The 22,165-nt window shown below is 33.4% G+C and overlaps 1 pseudogene across 1 annotated transcript in view; it reads right to left on the reverse strand.

Annotated features, from left to right (window-relative positions):
- LOC143226390 (calpain-C-like) overlaps positions 1 to 22,165 on the reverse strand; it is a 237,466-nt pseudogene that overhangs the window by 31,077 nt on the left and 184,224 nt on the right. Inside the window, exons 2-7 of the transcript XR_013014584.1 lie at positions 17,535 to 17,604; positions 12,950 to 13,205; positions 8,612 to 8,792; positions 5,899 to 5,973; positions 4,475 to 4,569; positions 851 to 928 (exon numbers count right to left, since the gene is read on the reverse strand). The product of XR_013014584.1 is annotated as a calpain-C-like (transcript). The remainder of the gene's footprint in view (positions 1 to 850; positions 929 to 4,474; positions 4,570 to 5,898; positions 5,974 to 8,611; positions 8,793 to 12,949; positions 13,206 to 17,534; positions 17,605 to 22,165) is intronic.

Below are 22,165 nucleotides of genomic sequence, written 5' to 3' on the forward strand. Positions count from 1 at the left end.
AATCTCGAAAAACTACTCGCTTCTAAACATTTTTTTATAACTTTAGTATAAATACATGTAAATCTTGATTCATATGTTGTTTTATTCAGGCCTTATGTAAATGAAAATGTGCAAATTTGCCCATTTTTACACAGAAAATAGATTAATTTCTAAATGTTATTATCCAAGTCACAAAAGCAAAGTTTGAAGGAATAATGGCCATTTTCTGTACTTTTACAGCATAAGCAATTAATAAATAACACATACCATCAAGAACTAAATTTGTGTTACATAGTGTAATCACCAGTGGATTTAAGGTATCATACTTTGAAATCATCATGCGAGTGTCTGGTTTTCATACCATCAATGTACAGTTTTCCTATACTTATTTATATTTGATACAGATACTTATAGTATTTATAAACTCCAGACCCAAATATAGTAAGCCTATTTTTTTTTATTTTTCACCTGTCCGTTGTTACTTATGAAAGTGGAATTTTCCAAGTACAATCTGATTCAGTAGCAGGTAATAATTTAAAGAGTATGCCAAAGCTCACATTTATTCGGCAAAAGCTACAATACAACTAGAAGCACAAATGACAACTGGAACAGAAATCATAGGTTTTAGAAATAAAAAATCTTGAAAAGAATTTTCCTGTCAAGTAACTGGTACGAATCTTATAGTTAGAGTCTTAAGCTTACATAAAAGAATAATCTGTCTACGTTTTAACTTAATCTTCTTAGCACTTGGGTATCTAATGTCAGGTCGAAATATTGTAATCAAAGCAGCTTGATTACCCACAAAAATCGTTTTGAGTTCGAATGTTTTTTATAACGTCTCCAACTTATAAACATGAATATTTCAACTTACCAGAATTCTCCTTCCGCAAGATTTTTGTATTTTATTCTTGTCCTTTCGTGTGGTGCTAGGGTGTCCCACTGAGAACAACTAACAAAATAATTCATCTATATAAATTCGCATAAAAATGTCTGCATTAAATCTATCTGCTAGAGTTCTTAGTTTTAAACTACTGATCAGTGACAAAGAAGCCAATCAGAAATAAGAAAATTAGACCGCTTACCAGGGTTGAACGTAATGTTAGATACACAACTAGAAATGTTTCTGTTACGTATTTACATACGGGAATCACAAACAACTGCTAATTGTAAATATTTTGTCAGTATTTCATTAGTAGAATAAAAATTACAGATAATATAAAACCTAAAAAAATCGTATAGTGTGCTAATATTTTATATTCATTTAAACAGAGCAAGAAACCTATGACAACATGAAACAAGGTACATCAGAATGTGTTTGTGAAATACCGTTCAAAATGTACTGTATCACTCCTCATAATTCAGCCGAATTGTTTGTTAGTTACTTAAGCCTCTCAATTTTTATACACGCTATATACAATCTTACTGGTATTCGTATCTGGACCTCATAGTTGCGAATGTTCCACCGGTATCTTTGTTTCCAGGTATCGTTGAACCGTATTTGGTCAATGCTTGATTTGTTTCTTACTGGTATATGAGCCTCTACCAAACAAATCGTTTTTAAGGTAATGACAAGATAGGTGAGGTTCATACTTCACTTCTCAACTTTTATGTTGCTATCAACTTTGTGTATAGTTTCAAAATTATTGGCTGAGATGCAGTCCACACTTGTATGTGTTCTCCACCATATTCCACAGTTGACCATGATACTGTTCTATTCCCTGCCATCAAACAAACTATTGTTCATTGTTGTGAAATAATTGAAAGTTGGTTCATCTGCAAAGAGCACTCTCCTCCAGTTTCTTTTTCATACAATTTTTGGAGCCCAATATCCATTTCTGTCTTTGGGTTTAGTTATCTCTTCTGGCAACTGGTTTTTGCGCATCTACAGAGTCAGTGAGATACTTCTTGCTAAGGTATATCTTAGTGCTCTGGAGATAACATTTAGTTACAACCAATGCCTGAATAAGGGTTTTATTCGCCCTAGGCTTTTCCACTTATATAGGTTCCCTCGAGCCAGATCTTCTACATGTAATACATTTTTAGTCATAGCTTAAGGCCCCCTTAATTAGTGTGAGACCCTAAGCTTCAGTCTGGTAAGTTCATGCCTTAATCTGGGCTTAGTTACAGCTAGGTCATTCACAAAATTTCAGTTGGACTGTCTTATTACCTAAAAAGTATACATACCCTGAACTACAAAGCATGCTTTTTTGCACTTTGGGTTTTCTATCTCGATTGTTTCTGTTATCAAAACAGCTTTTCAGAGTTTCCATAGCGCTATTACTGAAACGTGAAATATTGCTTCATGCTGTTGTAGGAATTACTTTTCACCAACTCAAAACCTTAATTTCTAACGCTTTCATAGAGTATTTGTGTCATGAGAGCTATATGAACATTTATCACATTATTGATGCGAATAATATGATTGTTTATACTTTTATATGCATAAGACAGATATGACACCAAGATGTTATTGTATTTTCGTGCAGCTTGCTAAATAAAGTACAACAGTAGCAGTACCGTGCTATTTGCATTTTATACCTATTTGATTCACTATTAACAGAGCTATTTCCAATACAGCATACAAGTAATTAAGAGTTACAAGATAAACTAACAGAGGATGAACTGGTCTCGTCGTCACTGTAGATCAGCACTAAATATGCTTATTTATATCAATTCCTCATATATTTTTGATCAAATTAGGTTCTCAAATAACGGAATGAAATCACAAAGAGGTCGTACTTTTGTTTTATAAAACATGACGTTTTTTGGGGTACTATATACATATATATAAACGAACAATACAATCAACATTATTTTTAATCAATTATAAAATGTGCCCTGGAAAATATTAACTGATAATTATTGTTACGTTTTCTTATCTATACGAAACAATAAGGATCTTTATAAGGAGTTTTATATTCAGCTTGAACTGTAATCAGCAATTAAATTATAAACACTTTGACCTTTCCTTCATGCTATAGAGATAATTGTAAGAGAATAAAACGTTATCAAACAGCCTTTAAACCAGGTCGTTGTCCATTCTTAAGTATATAAGAAGTAACAAATAAGTTGAAGGTTCTTTGTTGAAGAGAAATCTTTTGATTAGTAAGGAACAATCTAAATGAACAGAATACACACCCAGTACAGCTAACTTACATAATCAGTCACGCAGAATGAGTCCTTTACTTAAAAAGAAAACATCCATTTTCTTTCATAAATGAAAGTTACTATTAACTGTTTACAACATAACAATTATCGAAGTATTAATCGTTATTTTTCCGATTGTTTCGTTCAACGATAATTGATATAGTTTGGTTTGGTTTGAATTTCGCGCACAGCTACACGAGGGCTACCTGCGCTAGCCGTCCCTCTTTTGGCAGTGTAAGACTAGAGGGAAGGCAGCTAGTCTTCACCACACATTGCCATCTGTTGGGCTACTCTTTTACCAATGAAAAGTGTGATTGACCATCACATTACAATGCCCCCATGGCTGAAAGGGCGAGCATTTTTGGTGCGATTGGGATTCGAATCAGCGACCCTCCGATTACGAGTCGAGTGCCTTATCCACCTGGCCATGCCGGGTAAACTGATATAAAGGTGGACATCGGTTTTTCAATTCTTACTTTTTACAGTGTAATACTATTTATAACAAACTGTCCACTAATAAGTACATATTTGTTGCCTAAATATGTATTCCAAATGGATATTATTAATAACATTTACTATTTCATATTCTCAAGTAAAACAATCAATAAAGCTAACTGTTAGTTTTTCTAATCCCAAGTCTGTCATAAACTTCATGTTTGTTTCTTTTAATATTATCAGATTTTTTATACTGTTCAAAATATATACAATTCTTGCTAAAATTTCCAAAATAATTAACAACCTATAACCTCCTATTTATTCATTTAAATTCGGAGCAAGAAATAAACAAATATTTAAATAGTGAGAACTAAGTTGGCCCTTTTAAAAGCCCCCCGCTGAAATCAGGGTTCGATTCCCCTCGGTGGATACAGCAGAGAGCCCGATGTGGCTTTAGTACAAGAAAACACACACACAGTTTTAAAATCTGGTACAAACTAACCTAAGAATGTTTCGAGTCGTTATTTAATTCGTTTGAAGATCCCACTGTTTCGTTCTTAAAAGGCCCGGCGTGGCCAGGTGGGTTAAGGCGTTCGACTCGTAATCTGAGGGTCGCGGGTTTGAATCCCCGTCGCACCAAACATGCTCGTCCTTACAGCCGTGGGGGTGTTATAATGTTGCATTCAATCCCATTATTCGTTGGTAAAAGAGTAGCCCAAGAGTTGGTGGTGAGTGGTGATGACTAGCTACCTTCCTTCTAGTCTTACACTGCTGAATTAAGGACGGCTAGCGCAGATGGCCCTCGTGTAGCTTTGCGCGAAATTCAAAAAACAAACAAACGTTCTTAAGAAATTTTGTAGCGCCACATACACAAATCGTCTGGTAATAATAGATGACGGTTTTCAGTACTTACTCTCGAGACCAGGTTCCAACGTATTCCGATGTGGCACCAAGTGGGTTTCTCAGTCGAATTAACTGAACGTGTTCTCCGTTAACTGTTTCGACTTGCTACATCATTAAAAGTGGTATATATACAGTCATTACCAAGCTTTAAGGATATTTTAAAGTCTCTTCTGATATTCTTGAGGACACGTATTATAACAATATCGCTTCTCAAATTTAACCAAGTAACAAAATTGTATACAAGTAAGAACACGTCAAAAACTGCTACTGAATGTTTGACATTTCCTGAATTGTATGACATTTTGTATTCAGTAAAGGAGATTATGTTTTATGTTAAACAATAATTAGAAAATTAGAAAATATTGTATAAAATTATAAATTTTATTATATAATAACTAAATTTAAAAAGCATTGTTCATTGTTCAGATTAGCTGGTCAGATGAGTTTATTGAAGTTAGAGAAAAAGCGCCACTAAGAGAGACGTTAACCAATGAGAGAACTGTAATCTATCTTACGTATGCTCTTGTCTGAAAACTTTTTTTTACAGGCAACATAGTGCAACTTACACAATGCAGTTTAACAGGTTTCATGTTTCCTTACCATGTATCTTCTACGTTGACAAAATTGTTTATGCTAAGAAAAACTTTGGTATATGTTCTAAGTATTACTCTAATACTAAACGTGTTTCTGTTTTGTTTTTTGTTTTTTCGCTAGAAAGTAGAAGAATAACTTGAAAGGTGCTTAAACAGAAGCTTAAACTGGCTGTCTGCCTGCTTGGATTCCAGGTTCTACTCTTTGTTGACCTATAGAGGGCGAGGACTCTTCAGAAACTTGCATCAACCAACACAATGTTTTTGTTCAGGACTTGTATTCATAAATAAAGTAAAATTCCCAGTTTGTGTAAAACAATGCCGTTGTGATCATGTCTTGAGAACATCAGAGACGTATGAACCAGTCTGTATGTCAGACATATTTAATGAGGTTTGGGGAAGAGCCAATTAAATGAAAATTACTGTAAGCATTGCCTGAACTAATTGTAGGGTATACTCAAAGACAGCTACTATATTTTTCCACTTCCCAGCATTTGCGTTTCTAAGATACTTATCAGTAATAAACCTAAAGCTAATGATTGCAGTAGCAAAAAGATGATAAAGAAGGTGATGAAATTATTGATGATAGCAATGACAAAAATAAATATAAATGATGATGCTGGATAATTACTTGGTACATTGTACTTTTTACCTAGGTCTTTTATCGTACAAAGTTTAAAATATGTAACTTATGACGTATGGAAAATACAAATTAACCCATTGTTGTCTTCTTAAAAGAAAAAATCATTTGTTGCTATCATTAACCGTAAGTTATTCAGGAAATTCTAATCTCCTAAAACAAAGAGAAAATCAGAGAAATAATGACACGAACGAATGAACATACCTTTTCAAAGCACATCACCCGGTAATTTGTGGTCAGTAGAATGCCATTTGCTAGTTTCTCTGGTTGATTGAGGCTCTGTAAAACAGATAACATCGAACTATTTCTCGTCTTTTGTTATGCAAGTAATCGAAATTAAGTTATCGATACTTAAAAAAAGATTTTTTTTTACAGCAGTTAACATTACGTGCTGGAAATGATTACTATAGAGAAGATTTTATAAGCACAGATAGAGGATAAAGATTAGACGTTTTTTGCGAGATGATCTTACAATCACATGGTTATTTGAGATATCGTGCACTTACTTGTGAATGTTTAGGTTATACATTATCTAGAAATACTTTAACTTTCAAGCTTGTAGAATCCCGATTTCAAGTTGTTTTTCTAATAGACAAATGAAAAGATCCAAAGAAAAGTACACAGAATAAGACAATGCAAATACATTCAACTGGTATTTTCATTTTTATATACATATTTTAACAGTTTATTTAGCTATAATTAGATATAAAATGCTAACACCCAGAATGATAATGTTTCTAAAACCTTACTTATTTCTTGTTAAAATATATTTTACGCGACAGTACTTCTCCAAGCGCTGTGAATTATCTATTTATCCAGGTCTTGTCGGTAGTGGTAGTAGAAATGGTTTGACATGTTTTGAGATTGACATAACTTACGTTTGGTAAAAACAGTTTGTTTGTTTATTGGTAAACACCATAACTTTACTTTGTGAACTTTCTCATGGCTTAAATTAAAAGGTTGACGAATTGTGTGCAATCAATTTAAATCAATGCTTTAAATGGTTATTAGTAATTAAATTCATAACAAGACAACTGATTAAAAAAGCTCAATTGAAAAAAAAATCACGCTACAAAACTATGCCTCTTTTCATGTTGATATTGGCTTTAATGGTGAAATTATTATGCTAATAAATTAGTGACCTCAGTGAAAACTACGTTTTTGAGAAAATTATCTTCAAAGTTTTTCTTCGTTTACATGTTAGCAAATTTTTAGCAACCGTGAGCACTTACCATTTAACAGTGTTTCCTCAGTATGTAAATTTGCCCAGTTTTAGGGGTCAGTGTAACCTCAAGTTATCATAGAGTCCAATATTTGACCTTTGGCAGAAATGTCTATATATATCACGTTGACGAATTTTAAAAGTATAAGACACAATAGTGGTAACTCGACGAAGCGTAAGTGAAGTACGCTTGGATAATTTGACTTGTCAAATAAAATTCTGAAACGATTGAATAGGTCTGTGTGGACTTTGGACAAGAAGAACAGAAATATATATAGTGTTTATGATATGCCTAAGGTTAGCTGTAATGTAAATAATTTATTTTAGATACGTTAACTAGTTCCATTTATATTCAATATTTGGAAAACTTGTGAATTGAGCGCTGTTCATTTATTTTTCAAAATTTACCATCAACAAATGACAGCAGAAGAATCCTTAGTCCAATAACAACAAAACACACATGTTATTCAACGTACTTACTAAATACTTCTGCTATTATTTTGACATAGACAAAGGCACGATATGTCACTGAAAGTCTTTCCAGACAGTTGATTGTAGTAGACAAATGTACATCTGAGAAGGTAGGTTATTGAAACTCTTCCCAGACAGTTGATTGTGGAAGACAAGTGTACGTCTTTGAAGGTAGGTTATTTAAACTCTTCCCAAACAGTTGTTTGTGGAAGACAAATGTACGTCTTAGAAGGTAGGTTACGGAAACTCTTCCCAGACAGTTGATTGTGGTAGACAAATGTACATCTTAGAAGGTAGATTACTGAAACTCTTCCCAGACAGTTGATTGTGGTAGACAAATGTACATCTTAGAAGGTAGGTTACGGAAACTCTTCCCAGACAGTTGATTGTGGTAGACAAACGTACATCTTAGAAGGTAGGTTACTGAAACTCTTCCCAGACAGTTGATTGTGGTAGACAAACGTACAGCTTACAAAATATGTAAATTTCTTGATAATTTCTTGTCGTAGACAAAAGATAGATTTTAAATTTTACTTTTATACATTTCTTATTCGAAATTATTAATATAAGAGTAAGGAAGAATGTGAAAAAATGGAAAAACGTCTGCGGACATGAAATTCCTAACACACCTCAGGCCTAAGAAATGTGATGAACCATTACTTTATACAGTAAATATATATATTTTTAATGTCAACCAGTTGAGAAGTAAAGGAAATAATAAACAGTCGAATGTTTTATTTCATGACAGTTATTTAGTTTGAAGAGCTCTCAGGTTAGATGTTTAACGACCTAATATTTCATGTTCTTAAACTCACTTTTTTCCTCTTGGAAGTATTTAAACAATCTTACACGTTCCTGAAGAATTACTCACTGTAATATAAAGTAGTTTTCCGACGACGTGAGGATTACCATGTTTATTTAAATAGATTATCACTATACCTATTTTCAAAGTGTAGAACTCAATTTTCAAAGATATCAACATGTGACCTTTCAATTTCTGTTTTATATACATTTCCAATTCATCGAAATGGATTAAGTAAACTACCCAGACAAATCTATTATATTTATTAGGACTACTTTAAACTCTAATTCTTACCAAGGAAGCGTATAACAAAGAAACAGAGAAAACTTAATTAACCATGCGAAGTGATTTTTTCAAACAATAAGCAAGTTATTTTCGTAATAAAATATTACCTACAACAATGTATGGGTAAAGCTGAATACCTGAGTATCTTGATGTACCACGGCGGTTAATAAGGATGTCATACTTAAGAGGCTGGAAAGGATTCGTCCACAAGCAGTTGAATCATGTCTGACGTCAATGGTTTCTGTAATCCCGCCTGTCATATCGGCAAGACCATCTGCAGCGCAACCATACTTCAAGACCTCATATGCTCTGTGTAACCTGAGTAGATACACATACATATATCATTATTACTTGGATATTTATCATTTTTAGGAGGTCCTCTTCCATTACGCATCAATCCAAACGGAGTGCAATACGTAAAAATCTGTATTTTGATATAACATATCATGTTGTAACATTCCGAGTCACAACCATTACAAAAAACACTGACCTAGTAATTTAAAGCAGCTCATTCCTCACTGCAGTAAATAAGTGATAGGTTTCAATAATCACTGACTTAGTGGATTATTTTGGCTGATAAATAATTTAAGTGTAACCGCGTTTTACCTAAACTGTTTAATGGATTATTTATACCTTTTTTTTTTTCAGTATCTTATCTAGAAAGAAACTAGAATTACACGCTTACATTGAGGTTAATGTTTTTTATCAATTGTAAGATTTTTTTATGAGTTCTAGAAAGTGTATGTGGTTAGCCAGTTTTGAGTTGCTAAGCGATTCATGTGTAACTAAACTAAGTCGTTGCACCTTGTATTAAATCAAACTATCCAATCATTATAAAGAAACTTCTGTATACCCAGGATGACACAAACAAACAAGCTCGTATTAGATGGAACAATATCATGTTGAAAACTTAACACTTCTGGAACAATATCATCTTGAAAACTTGACACTTCTGGAACAATATCATCTTGAAAACGTAACACTTCTGGAACAATATCATCTTGAAAACTTAACACTTCTGGAACAATATCATCTTGAAAACTTAACACTTCTGGAACAATATCATCTTGAAAACTTAACACTTCTGGAACAATATCATCTTGAAAACTTGACACTTCTGGAACAATATCATCTTGAAAACGTAACACTTCTGGAACAATATCATCTTGAAAACTAAACACTTCTGGAACAATATCATCTTGAAAACTTGACACTTCTGGAACAATATCATCTTGAAAACTTAACACTTCTGGAACAATATTATCTTGAAAACTTAACACTTCTGGAACAATATCATCTTGAAAACTTAACACTTCTGGAACAATATCATCTTGAAAACTTAACACTTCTGGAACAATATCATCTTGAAAACTTAACACTTCTGGAACAATATCATCTTGAAAACTTGACACTTCTGGAACAATATCATCTTGAAAACGTAACACTTCTGGAACAATATCATCTTGAAAACTTGACACTTCTGGAACAATATCATCTTGAAAACTTAACACTTCTGGAACAATATCATCTTGAAAACTTGACACTTCTGGAACAATATCATCTTGAAAACTTAACACTTCTGGAACAATATCATCTTGAAAACGTAACACTTCTGGAACAATATCATCTTGAAAACTTAACACTTCTGGAACAATATCATCTTGAAAACTTAACACTTCTGGAACAATATCATCTTGAAAACTTAACACTTCTGGAACAATATCATCTTGAAAACTTGACACTTCTGGAACAATATCATCTTGAAAACGTAACACTTCTGGAACAATATCATCTTGAAAACGTAACACTTCTGGAACAATATCATCTTGAAAACTTGACACTTCTGGAACAATATCATCTTGAAAACTTGACACTTCTGGAACAATATCATCTTGAAAACGTAACACTTCTGGAACAATATCATCTTGAAAACGTAACACTTCTGGAACAATATCATCTTGAAAACTTAACACTTCTGGAACAATATCATCTTGAAAACTTAACACTTCTGGAACAATATCATCTTGAAAACTTGACACTTCTGGAACAATATCATCTTGAAAACTTAACACTTCTAGAACAATATCATCTTGAAAACGTAACACTTCTGGAACAATATCATCTTGAAAACTTAACACTTTTGGAACAATATCATCTTGAAAACTTAACACTTCTGGAACAATATCATCTTGGAAACTTAACACTTCTGGAACAATATCATTTTGAAAACTTAACACTTCTGGAACAATATCATCTTGAAAACGTAACACTTCTGGAACAATATCATCTTGAAAACTAAACACTTCTGGAACAATATCATCTTGAAAACTTGACACTTCTGGAACAATATCATCTTGAAAACTTAACACTTCTGGAACAATATTATCTTGAAAACTTAACACTTCTGGAACAATATCATCTTGAAAACTTGACACTTCTGGAACAATATCATCTTGAAAACTTAACACTTCTGGAACAATATCATCTTGAAAACGTAACACTTCTGGAACAATATCATCTTGAAAACTTAACACTTTTGGAACAATATCATCTTGAAAACTTAACACTTCTGGAACAATATCATCTTGGAAACTTAACATTTCTGGAACAATATCATTTTGAAAACTTGACACTTCTGGAACAATATCATCTTGAAAACGTAACACTTCTGGAACAATATCATCTTGAAAACTAAACACTTCTGGAACAATATCATCTTGAAAACTTGACACTTCTGGAACAATATCATCTTGAAAACTTAACACTTCTGGAACAATATCATCTTGAAAACTTAACACTTCTGGAACAATATCCTCTTGAAAACTTAACACTTCTGGAACAATATCATCTTGAAAACTTAACACTTCTTTTGCCACGATGGAAAGGTTTTCCAGTTTTCTGAACTTTTGACTTTGTGTATATACAATAATTTAATTTTTTCTTTCCTTTATATCTCAAGTGTAGTTTTATAAATATTACTTAACACTATTATATGATAACAAACCTTGAGTTTTCTATAATTATTATTTTTCGTTTAATATGAAACATTTATATCAGCTCGAATGTGGCCTTTTTATATAATATTTCATTGTACTGAAATATTACATGTATATAATGTATTTGTAAACAACTGGATTGTCTTTAAAAAAAGAAGAAAAACTACATTCCGATATAACATCTGTTATTAGTTAGAAAATATCTTTCTCAGAAAACTTCTGGTGCAAATAAATCATGTTTATTTGTTATTTATTTTATTTTAAATTCTGTTAGTCGCCAAGTTTCAATACAATACCAAGTGTCTTTTTTCTGTTTGTAGGTGTAAAAGGTAAAGAAATATTTGGTTTAAAGCTGTTGGCTGCATTTTATTAAGTAATTATTTGTAAGGATTTCGTATTTATTGTTAAACACTGTTTATTATTCGATGTTCTACTTGAAAAGTAGGCTTGGTTTGTTTCGAATTTCGCGCAAAGCTACACGAGGGCTATCTGCTCTGGTTGTTCCTAATTTAGCAGTGTAAGACTAGAGGGAAGGCAGCTAGTTATTACCACCCACCGCCATTTCTTAGGCTATTCTTTTACCATCACATTATATGGCCCCCACAGCTGAAAGGGCGAGCATGTTTGGTGTGACGGGGATTCGAACCTACGACCCTCAAATTCGAGAAATAAGAGTGTGGGAAAAGTTTATTTTACAGAATAGTTACTGTTTGCATTAGAAATATCACTTGTTTGTAGGTTAAAGAAATATGTATAAATTGCTGTAGTTTATTCGCGCACCTTTGAATATTATCTGACAGATATGGTAATATATAAGACTCATTTGCGATAAAACACCCTGTCATAGAAACAATATTTATATATGGACATTACACAAACTCTTTATGATACATAAACTTTCAAAATTTTTTTAGATCAATGTAAGATTATGCAAGTTAAGCTTAAATAACTCTAGTCATACCTTTGCTTTATTATTTTTAATTTCGCGCAAAAGCTACACGAGGGCTATTTGCGCTAACCGTCCCTAATTCAGCAGTGTAAGACTAGAGGGAAGGTAGCTAGTCATCACTATCTACCACCAACTCTTGGGCTACTCCTTTACCAACAAATAGTGTGATTGACTGTGACAAAATAATGCCCCCACGGCTGGGAGGGCGAGCATGTTTGGTGTGACCGGGATTCGAACCCGCGACCCTCAGTTTACGAGTCGAGTGTCTTAACCACCTGGTCATGCCGAGCCCTAGTTATACGTATTTAGTGACATCATGCAGCAAAAATCAGCTGAGTTTGATTGTAAAATGACCATTTTGTTGAAAGTAAGTTCGCCCTTCGGAAATACATTACTCCTGCTCATTTATAGAATAAGAATTTAGCTTTATTTTACTCTGTAATGGCAAGTTATTATTATTATTAAGTATTGCCATTGATAGTAAATTAAAATGTTAAATAAGCATAGAATGAAGACAACACAATGCTTACTTTGCATAAGCTTTCTCTAACAGAGCTGGCCAGAATTGGTTGCTTTGTTGAGAGTGTACAAAGACAAGTTTGTTATTCACTGTAGGTAGGCGGTCGTCCACTATCACTTCCTGCCACTCTCCATTCCACCATATCCGAAACCGAAATATCCCGGCGTAGTCTTCTGGAAGGAATGTCTGGTCTGCTGGAACCACCCTATAGAAAAGGCCTCTTGAAATAGCCAGACAACCAATACAAGACACAAACCATCTGTCACCTGTAGAGAAACGACGTCGTCGGTCTTTTAGTATTATCTTGCAGATATTAATAAATACAAAAAGAAGAAGAAAGAAACAAGCATGCGTTTCGGGGGTGGGAGTGGGTGGGTGGGATGCAAGTGTGTAATTGCAAAAGGACTCAGAGAAAATTCTTACAGAATTCCATTTTTCTCGAGACATTAAAAAAAATCGTTACATTATGTATTCATATAGTCAATATCTAGGGCATAAACTAACACTGGTCTCGAAAGTATGTAACTTTAGTTTTAAATAGCATAAGTTAATCAGTGTTGTGACTTTGTCTTCTCCACTCGACTACTGAACTTGGTTTTTATAAATAGCGAAATACACTCGAAATGAGTACAGTTGAACAGTTGTTCAAAGGGCTCCTTGTTTTCGATGCGCATTAATTAAATTAATAATGATAAATATCTTAACATTTCCAGTTCAATGTCCCCTCCCCCAAAGGGCACAACGGCATGACTGCAGATTCACTCTGCCAAAAACCGGGTTTTGATACCAGTGGTGGGCAGAGCACAGATAGCCCTTTGTGTAGTTTTGTGCTCAATTCTAAATAATTAATCAAATAATCAATCTAATCCTTTGACGACTTGCCAATTTATGCGCTTTAAATATTTTGTTTGGTCTTGTTTAAGAAACTTTAAGTCAGCTTTTGATTTTCATTACTGAACATTCTTAGGCAACATTTGCCATTCTGCTGAAATATCTGAACACATAAGCAATTTGAAAACAAATGATGTAATAACGCCAAAAATAACTTCAGCTGTATTAGTATAAACGTGATTAGTATTTTTCTACAATGTAAAGCATTACAATGACGTTTTTAGGTCAACGCTGAGACGATTATTAAGTCTACAAATAGGAATAATAATATAAAGTTTTAAAACACGTCCGGTTCAAGAGTTTGTTTTTTCTACTAAACTGTATTTTACTTTTGTATAAAATATCTAATTCGAAATTCATTTAGAATTATACTTTTCCTGTGTTTAATGTCCTGTGAATTTTCACCATTTTGACAATATCCGTTAGAAAAATTTAGGTGTTACAATATCTATGTTTGGAAATATGTATCGGTTATTCAGATTCAATAGCTGTGAAATTTCTGAAAACGTTACTAATTCTGCCGCATTAAAGATGTCGCTTTAAGAGATTTTTGTTCTTCTAGAAAAATATAAAAATAAAAAGTGATGGATAACTAGTGTTTACATATAATGACTGTAATTTCACAAGTAAATTATACGGATATCATATTATATGATTTAATTTTATCTTTATATATTCTGTATATTCCTGATTACGATCTTATTTTTATTCATAAGTTTCTCTTCCCTCAAAGAGAATAATCATTAACATAGCCTAATTCGCTACGGATAAATTCTAAAATTTTATCACACCGATAGCTAAAACTTCTAGAGTAACTCGGTTCGTTGAACCCATTATTCGAGATTACCGGGCTTAGTATGTGTGTGTGTGTTTTTTTAGAGCAAAACCACATCAGGCTATCTGCTGAGCCCACCGAGGGGAATCGAACCGCTGATTTTAGCGTTGTAAATACGGAGACATATCGCTGTACTAGCGAGGGGCACCGGGGTGGGTGTTAGTAAAACATTCGATAAGACGCAAACCACTTATTTCATACGTAAAAATAACATTATTTTGGTTGTCTTTTACCGGCGCATTGTTTGATTTATGTTGATAAAATATTTAACTAACAGCCTTCGCACTCTAGATAGATATAAAAGACCATATTTTTATTTAAACCATCTGGAGTGTAAAGGACCTTTTCTTAACTGTTATCAAAATCTGTAAATCTACTCTGTATGCACCACAAATTTTGAAAGACAACAAAAACTAATTTGTCATTCACTCGTTTCTGTGACTGGGGCTTTAGTCTTAAAGAAAACTGACGTCACGTCAAAACAACGTGTCTTTGAAAGTAATATCATAATTAACGTTGTATAAAAGAATATAAAGTTAAACACAACAATTCTGCATTCCAATAAAATTTTCATATTCTAACCGGACACAGCCTTCAGGCAAATGCCAAAGCTAATAGATGCGATCTTAAAGTTTTGTGGACTGAAAAAGTGCATGTCCAGTATATGAATGTTAATCAAGCGGTATCAAGTGAATGACCAGTATAAATTGTACTACTTACAAGCGTAACTGTCTAAAAACCACAACATATTCTACTTGTAAAGTGCAGTGAACCCTAAATGTTGGACAAGCTTAGGGTTTTCAAAAATAACATTCCACGCCTCCGGTTTCTCGATGTGAGGAAGAGTGGATGGGTAGATACTTTGTGAGGAAGAGTGGATGGGTAGATACTTCGCGCTTTTGAGAAGGCAAATAATTTTTTTGGGATCAGAAAAATTGATTTACGGTATATATATATATAAAACCCAACAACAAACAAAATAAAATTCATCAAATAAGAAGAAATATTATTCACGTTTTAAAAGTCGCGTTGAAAAGATTAGAAACAACAATATAGTTTCCCAGAATTCATAGTTTGTACTCTAAGAAAAGGCCGTTCCAAGAGTACCAGTAAGATTATTCCTAAAGGAAGCGCAACTTGGACGCCCTCATCAACTTCATAAGCTTTTATTTGACTCTGGTATTTGCAAATTTGGCCATAGTTTAATTACACAGAATTTCAACGTTTAAAAATATTAATTGTGATAGCATTAGAGAGAAAAATAACGACAGGAGCTTGTGGACTACTGTTATGCTTAAAAATAATTTTCATATATCTACTTTTAAATACCTTGAAATGGTTTATGTTTAAAGAACCACTGAAAAACTATAGCAAAAATTGTTATTATAATTTAGTAAAAACCAAAACTCTTTCTCCCTACTCCTTGACCTGAAGCTTTCCCTTCAGTAATTGGTAACGCCCCTTTATTTCCGTTAAAATTAGTTGTTTTGGTTTTTTTTTATCTAGTTGTAGCAACATCAAAACACAATATCAGCTAATTGTGAGGCAACGTCATAGGACGGTTCTACAGGCTAGGCGGAAGTGACGTGAGATTAAGTAACCGTGGAAAAACGCAAACTAGATAACCAGTGAGATATGATTTGGTTGACTAAGGAACTGAAACCCTAGTTATTGAAGCAAAGAGGTTCTTTTTTTAAGTCCCTAGTTTCAACACATTAAAATCTTTTAAGTATGTATTTCTTCTCCCTTGAAGAAACCAAGCCTCAGGTACATGAACACACTTTAAAACTATGGGCAAAGAATGAACTGCTTCTGCATGTTATGATCACACTATTTATCGCTCAAAATGTTGAAGAGAAATAGTGTTAATACAAACCAAATATAATATTTTAACTGTGAGTCGAGTTGTAATGCATCAGATTTTAAAACTATATAATACCTAACTTCTCTCGTGTAGTGGGATCCAAGATTCTAAAAATAATATTCTAATATATTGGGGCACCAGAGGGAGTAGTTAAAATATTAACTCGGAATCCAAACGCTGGTTTGGAGGCTAAAGAACAAAGAAATTATTCAATTAATTACACAACATTTTATTCATTCAGTGATTGATGTGGCATTAGATCACTAAATATTAAATCTTCTGACTTGTTTTTTTAAATTTTCATTTCTATATTATAAAGCACGGATAGAAAATTTTAACATTTGTCAATTTATCTTACAACGCCGAGTCTCCCGCTGGTACAGTGATAAGTCTACGGATTTACAACGTTAAAATCAGCGGTTTGATTCCCCTCGGTGGGCTCAATAGAGATATTGAGAAATCATGTACATATACTGCCGGCTGGTATAAATAAACATGAAATTGTAATGTAATTTTATTACCAATAAACTTTGCAAGAAAAAAACAACAAAACCTTTAACTTAATTTAAAGTCAAATAATTTGTTTAAGATGTTTTAAATAATAATTATCAACAAGTTGATACTTGACATTTTAACAGTAACAGAAATACTTGTAATTTCTGCAAGTGTTAAATTGAACTTTTAGTACAAACAAAGCAGTTTTGTGAAAATCACCAAAAATAAATAAAAGTGCTGGTCAAAATCGCTTAATCACTTTATTAATGAAGCAAATATTTCTATCAGTATGCTTATAAGTTATAACAATACACTGTCGTTCAACTTTATCTGACATTATGTTGCGCATTATTTTTAGAAAAATTTGTAAGTTTTAATAAGGGTTATATAGACGCTTAATTTGCGTGACGGTGATAACATCTGTTTTAAAAAATGTTAAAATACAAAATACTCACGACAATGTGTATGTTACTAAATAATCAAAGAGAAGCCAAGAGTTTAAATATTTACCTAATTTTCCGGGGCTGATGTCGAATTGGCCTGCACCGTCAAGAAGAAACATGGGATTGGAACATAGCTCCTGTTAGGAAAGGAATGAATTTTATCATGTTTTGAATGTAATAACTTAATTTCTGATCAATATAATTATGATATAAAAATAAACTATAAACTGGCCAACTTATCATATCGTACGTTTAAAGCTTAAGCCTTAAAGGACGTTTGAATTTATTGTAAAATTATGAAACTAGTGCTAAGGTTTGAGATACATTTTCAGTGATGAGAAACATCCGATATGTATTCTATCAAAAAGAAAAAAATGAGCTTTTAGACTACTACGTTTATTGTTTTCAAAACTACGAAGAGATATGAGAATGTAGCAAGAAGAAACGATATATCAACAACTCATTCATGAAAAGAGTTATTGTTTCCTTCACAGAACAATTTGATTTTCAGTTTTGAAGTGTTATAACGATAGCTTAATGAGACTATTCTTCACAAGCAGGTCAGGTTTGAGTTACGTTTAGATAAACATCTACAGTAAATAAGAATGTGCGATTTTATAGACTTATTCTTTAAAAAATGTTTTAAAAGAACAAATACCATGACGTTCAACATTTGAAATTCCTGGGTTAGTTGAAAAGATTATTTTATTATTCAAAAACGACATTTTTTTCTGAGGTTTATCTAGAATTAGGTAAAAAAGTGTTTTTTTTTAAAGATTTCTTCTGAATTTTACAAAATAATTAATTTTGCTAAGATGTATCCTGAGTTTTAAGTTTTTGGTTTCTCCTGAGTTAAACGACAGACCAATTATTTATTGCTATTGTTTATCTAAGTTAGATAAATTATGCTCTTCAAACAGTTGTTTTTATTTGTAGGTAAAATTGTCTTAGAATATTTATTCAACGTAAATTAAAATATTCTCCATAATCAACCCTGTTATATGAAGTAAATAATTTGAAACACTATTAATACGAAAAATAGTTAAATACAATACATCGTGAAAATAATGGTGATTTTGTACGATAGAAAATTTAAATCAAGTAAGGTTTAAAAGTTTCAGAACTTTATTATACAACTCTACGTAGAGTATAATGCAAATATTCAGTTTAAATATAAAAATTCAATTCATAATGGTAATGAATCTCAGAATTTGATATAAAATAATTTCATTTCTGATATAAAATAAATATCAAATATGTTTTCTTGTGGCTCAGCGGTAAATTTAACATATTACGACGCTAAAATATGACGTTAGATTCATCGCTGTGGACAGTGCTCAAATATTCCACTGTGTAGTTTTGCGCTAATATAACAATTATATCAAAGATTATTTCTATATGGAACTAACCTCTTGATATTTATAAAAAAAAAAACAACCAACAACAACATCAACTTGAAAATAATGAACTGAATTGTTTTACTGATCTAATTTTCATGTGCGAAAAACTATTCCGGTAGCAAATCAATTTTTCCACCAGTATAACTTTTTCTTCGAGGAGGGAATCAAAATGGCAAAGGCTGTTAGTAAAAACATTTTTGAAATTCGTAATCCGAGGGTCGCGGATTTGAATCCCCGTCATACCAAACATGCTCACCCTTTCAGCTATGGGGGCGTTATAAAGTTACGGTCAATCCCACTATTCGTTGATAAAAGAGTAGCTCAAGAGTTGACGGTGGAGGGTGATGACTAGCTGTTCTCTCTCTAGTCTTACACTACTAAATTAGGGACGGCTAGTGCAGATAGCCTTCGTGAAGCTTTGCGCGAAATTCAAAACAAATCAAACCAAAAACCATTTCTAAAACGGCAAAAACGGGATAAAATATTATTTGTTCTTAGCGCGCACTCACACATCATAAATCTTAAGATCATAATATAGAATCCTGGTACTTTTAATTTCTTCTTAACATATATTTATCTAAAGTAAAATTTCTACAGAACCATACATTCATGATGTTTTGAACGTGTATAATATATATCATTACTAAGCTTGAAATTTATGTAAGACATACAGCTTGTATTAGCTTCTTTTCAACTGCCTTAATCACCGGTATTGAGATAAAGATAGCGAATGCTGAAGAGTGCTTTAAATGTGGTACAGTATATATAACCTGGACGATTTGCTCGTAAGGTAGGATTTCCCAAGTTCGCGGTCACGACACAACGAACCAGACGACCAGAGCGGAGTTGAACTCTGACGAGAAAATCCCCTCGTCTAACCTCTTGATATCATCGTGTTTAACAAACAACTTTTGAATGTAGAATTTTGTTACTTCATATTTTCGGTCGGGGAACGTTTTTCATCCGTGAAAGTTCAATGAGCTTTATTCACTTGTTGTTTAAAGAGAATTTCGAATATGTTTTGAATTAGCTCGTGCATTTTTAAAATTAAGGTTTGATTTTATTTATTTTGTGTGTAACTAAGTACAAAGCTACGTCATGGTCTATCTATGCTACGCCCACCACGGGTTTTGAAACCCGGCTTGTAGCTTTATAAGTTCACAGACATATTGCTGCATCAATGAGAAACAACTTGTTTTGAATTTCGTGTAAAGATACGAGACGGATACTTGCGCTCACTATCCCTAACATAACTGTTACAAACTATAGAGAGAAAGCAGTTAGTCAGCATCATCCACTTTCAACGTTGGGGCTATTTCTTAAGCAACGATTAACAGGATTAACCGTCATTTTATAACACCCTCACGGCTACAAGTGCGAGCATGTTCGGTAAATCAGTTAACAAAAAATGGCTGTGAAATTAACATGAAATTCTACTCGTTTACTTACCGCTATTTCTAGAGAACAGTTTTCTTCTTTATTTGTTGTTAATCACAAAGAAGTAAAGTGATTTGGTTTGGTTTTTCAATTTGGTGCAAAGCTACTCGAGGGCTATCTGCGCTAGCCATCCCTAATTTAGCAGTGTAAGACTAGACGGAAGGCAGCTACTCATCACCACCCACCGCCAACTCTTGGGATACTCTTTTCCCAGCGAATACCGAGGTTAACCGTCACATTATGACACTCCCACGGCTGAAAGGGCGCGCATGTATGGTGTGACGGAGATTCGAACACTCGATTTTTAGGTTACGAGTCGAATGTCTTAATCACCTAGCCATGCCGGGCAACTTGATGCAGAGTGAGCTATCTGTGTTATGATCACCACGGATTTTAAGGTTACAAGTCTTTAGACAATTTTTTGCTTGTGTGACAAAGTATTTTCACAGCCTGCACAGATTTTATATTAATACACTCATGTTACTATTACATTTTCTATAACATTTTAATTTGGAAAATATATTTTTATTTATTTATTCGATAAACTGCTCGCATATCTACTCGAGAGCTATTTGCGCCAGCCTTCCCCTTAATTTAGACATGACGGACTGGCAGGAAGGCAGCTAGTCAACATCACTTAACACCAACACTTGGGCTCTAATAACAGGATTGACCATCACATTATATCGTCCGCACAGTAATAGACAGTAACACATAAGAGTAACAAAAAAATCAAACAAAATAAACACCACATTTCAAATTTATGAACAAAACTGCGAAATTTAACATACGATGCAATTTCTAAATTTTAGTAAGAATATTGTTAAAAGGCCACAAGGCGTGGCTTAAAAATGACTTTATTTTTTAATTTGTCACTAAGCCGGTTTGCCCGAGAACCCGAATGAACAAGTTAACATTCAAGTGGCTTAAAACTATTGACTGATACAAAAACAAACAAACATGGCGGTGGGTGGTGATGACTAGCTGCCTTCTCTCTAATCTTACATTGCTAAATTAAGGACGGCTTGCGCAGATAGCCTTCGAGTAGCTTTGCGCGAAATTAAAACAAACGAAACAAACAAAACGCAAAAAAAATCAAGATAATATTTACGGCATTGTTCAGAAAGCCAAATTAACGACCACCAAAACACGACTCTGTCTCCCCGGAACCCCGGATTGTTTACGAATCCTAAAGTAGGAGCAGAACACATTTCTAGACCCTTATTTAGACGTGTATTGTAATACAGCATAACATCACTTTTCAAATAACTGGTCTCTTAGGTTTTACATGTGGTACGAGAGAAAACGACAGAGGGAGAAAGGTATTCAACTGCAGGGTTCAGAACGGCCACAACATTCTGGAAAACAATCCCGAACACTGCCTTCAGGCTGATTTATAGGTGTACCCCTATACACGTAATGTTAGGGTCTACTTAAAATGTTCGAGGAATGTGGTTACATGACAAACTTGAGATATGATATACTGAACAAGTTCTATTTTACTGTAGTGAAACCTGCCGGCACTGCAACGGACTTCTTAGTTCTCTTGTATCAGATATTAAAAATATCTTTTTGTTGTTGTTTTTTTTTTAGTTTCGCGCAAAGCTACTCGAGGGCTATCTGCGTTAGCTGTCCCTAATTTAGCAGTGTAAGACTAGAGGGAAGGCAGCTAGTCATCACTATCCACCGCCAACTCTTGGGCTACTCTTTTACCAACGAATAGTGGGATTGGTCGTCACATCATAACGCCCCCACGGCTGAACCCGCGACCCTCGGATTAGGAGTCGAACGCCTTAACACGCTTGGCCATGCTGGGCATTTAAAAATATCACTCTTGTAGAAAGAAACAGTGATAATATTT

The sequence above is a fragment of the Tachypleus tridentatus genome, chromosome 9 (assembly GCF_004210375.1).
Source record: "Tachypleus tridentatus isolate NWPU-2018 chromosome 9, ASM421037v1, whole genome shotgun sequence".
NCBI classification, from domain to species: Eukaryota; Metazoa; Arthropoda; class Merostomata; order Xiphosura; family Limulidae; genus Tachypleus; species Tachypleus tridentatus.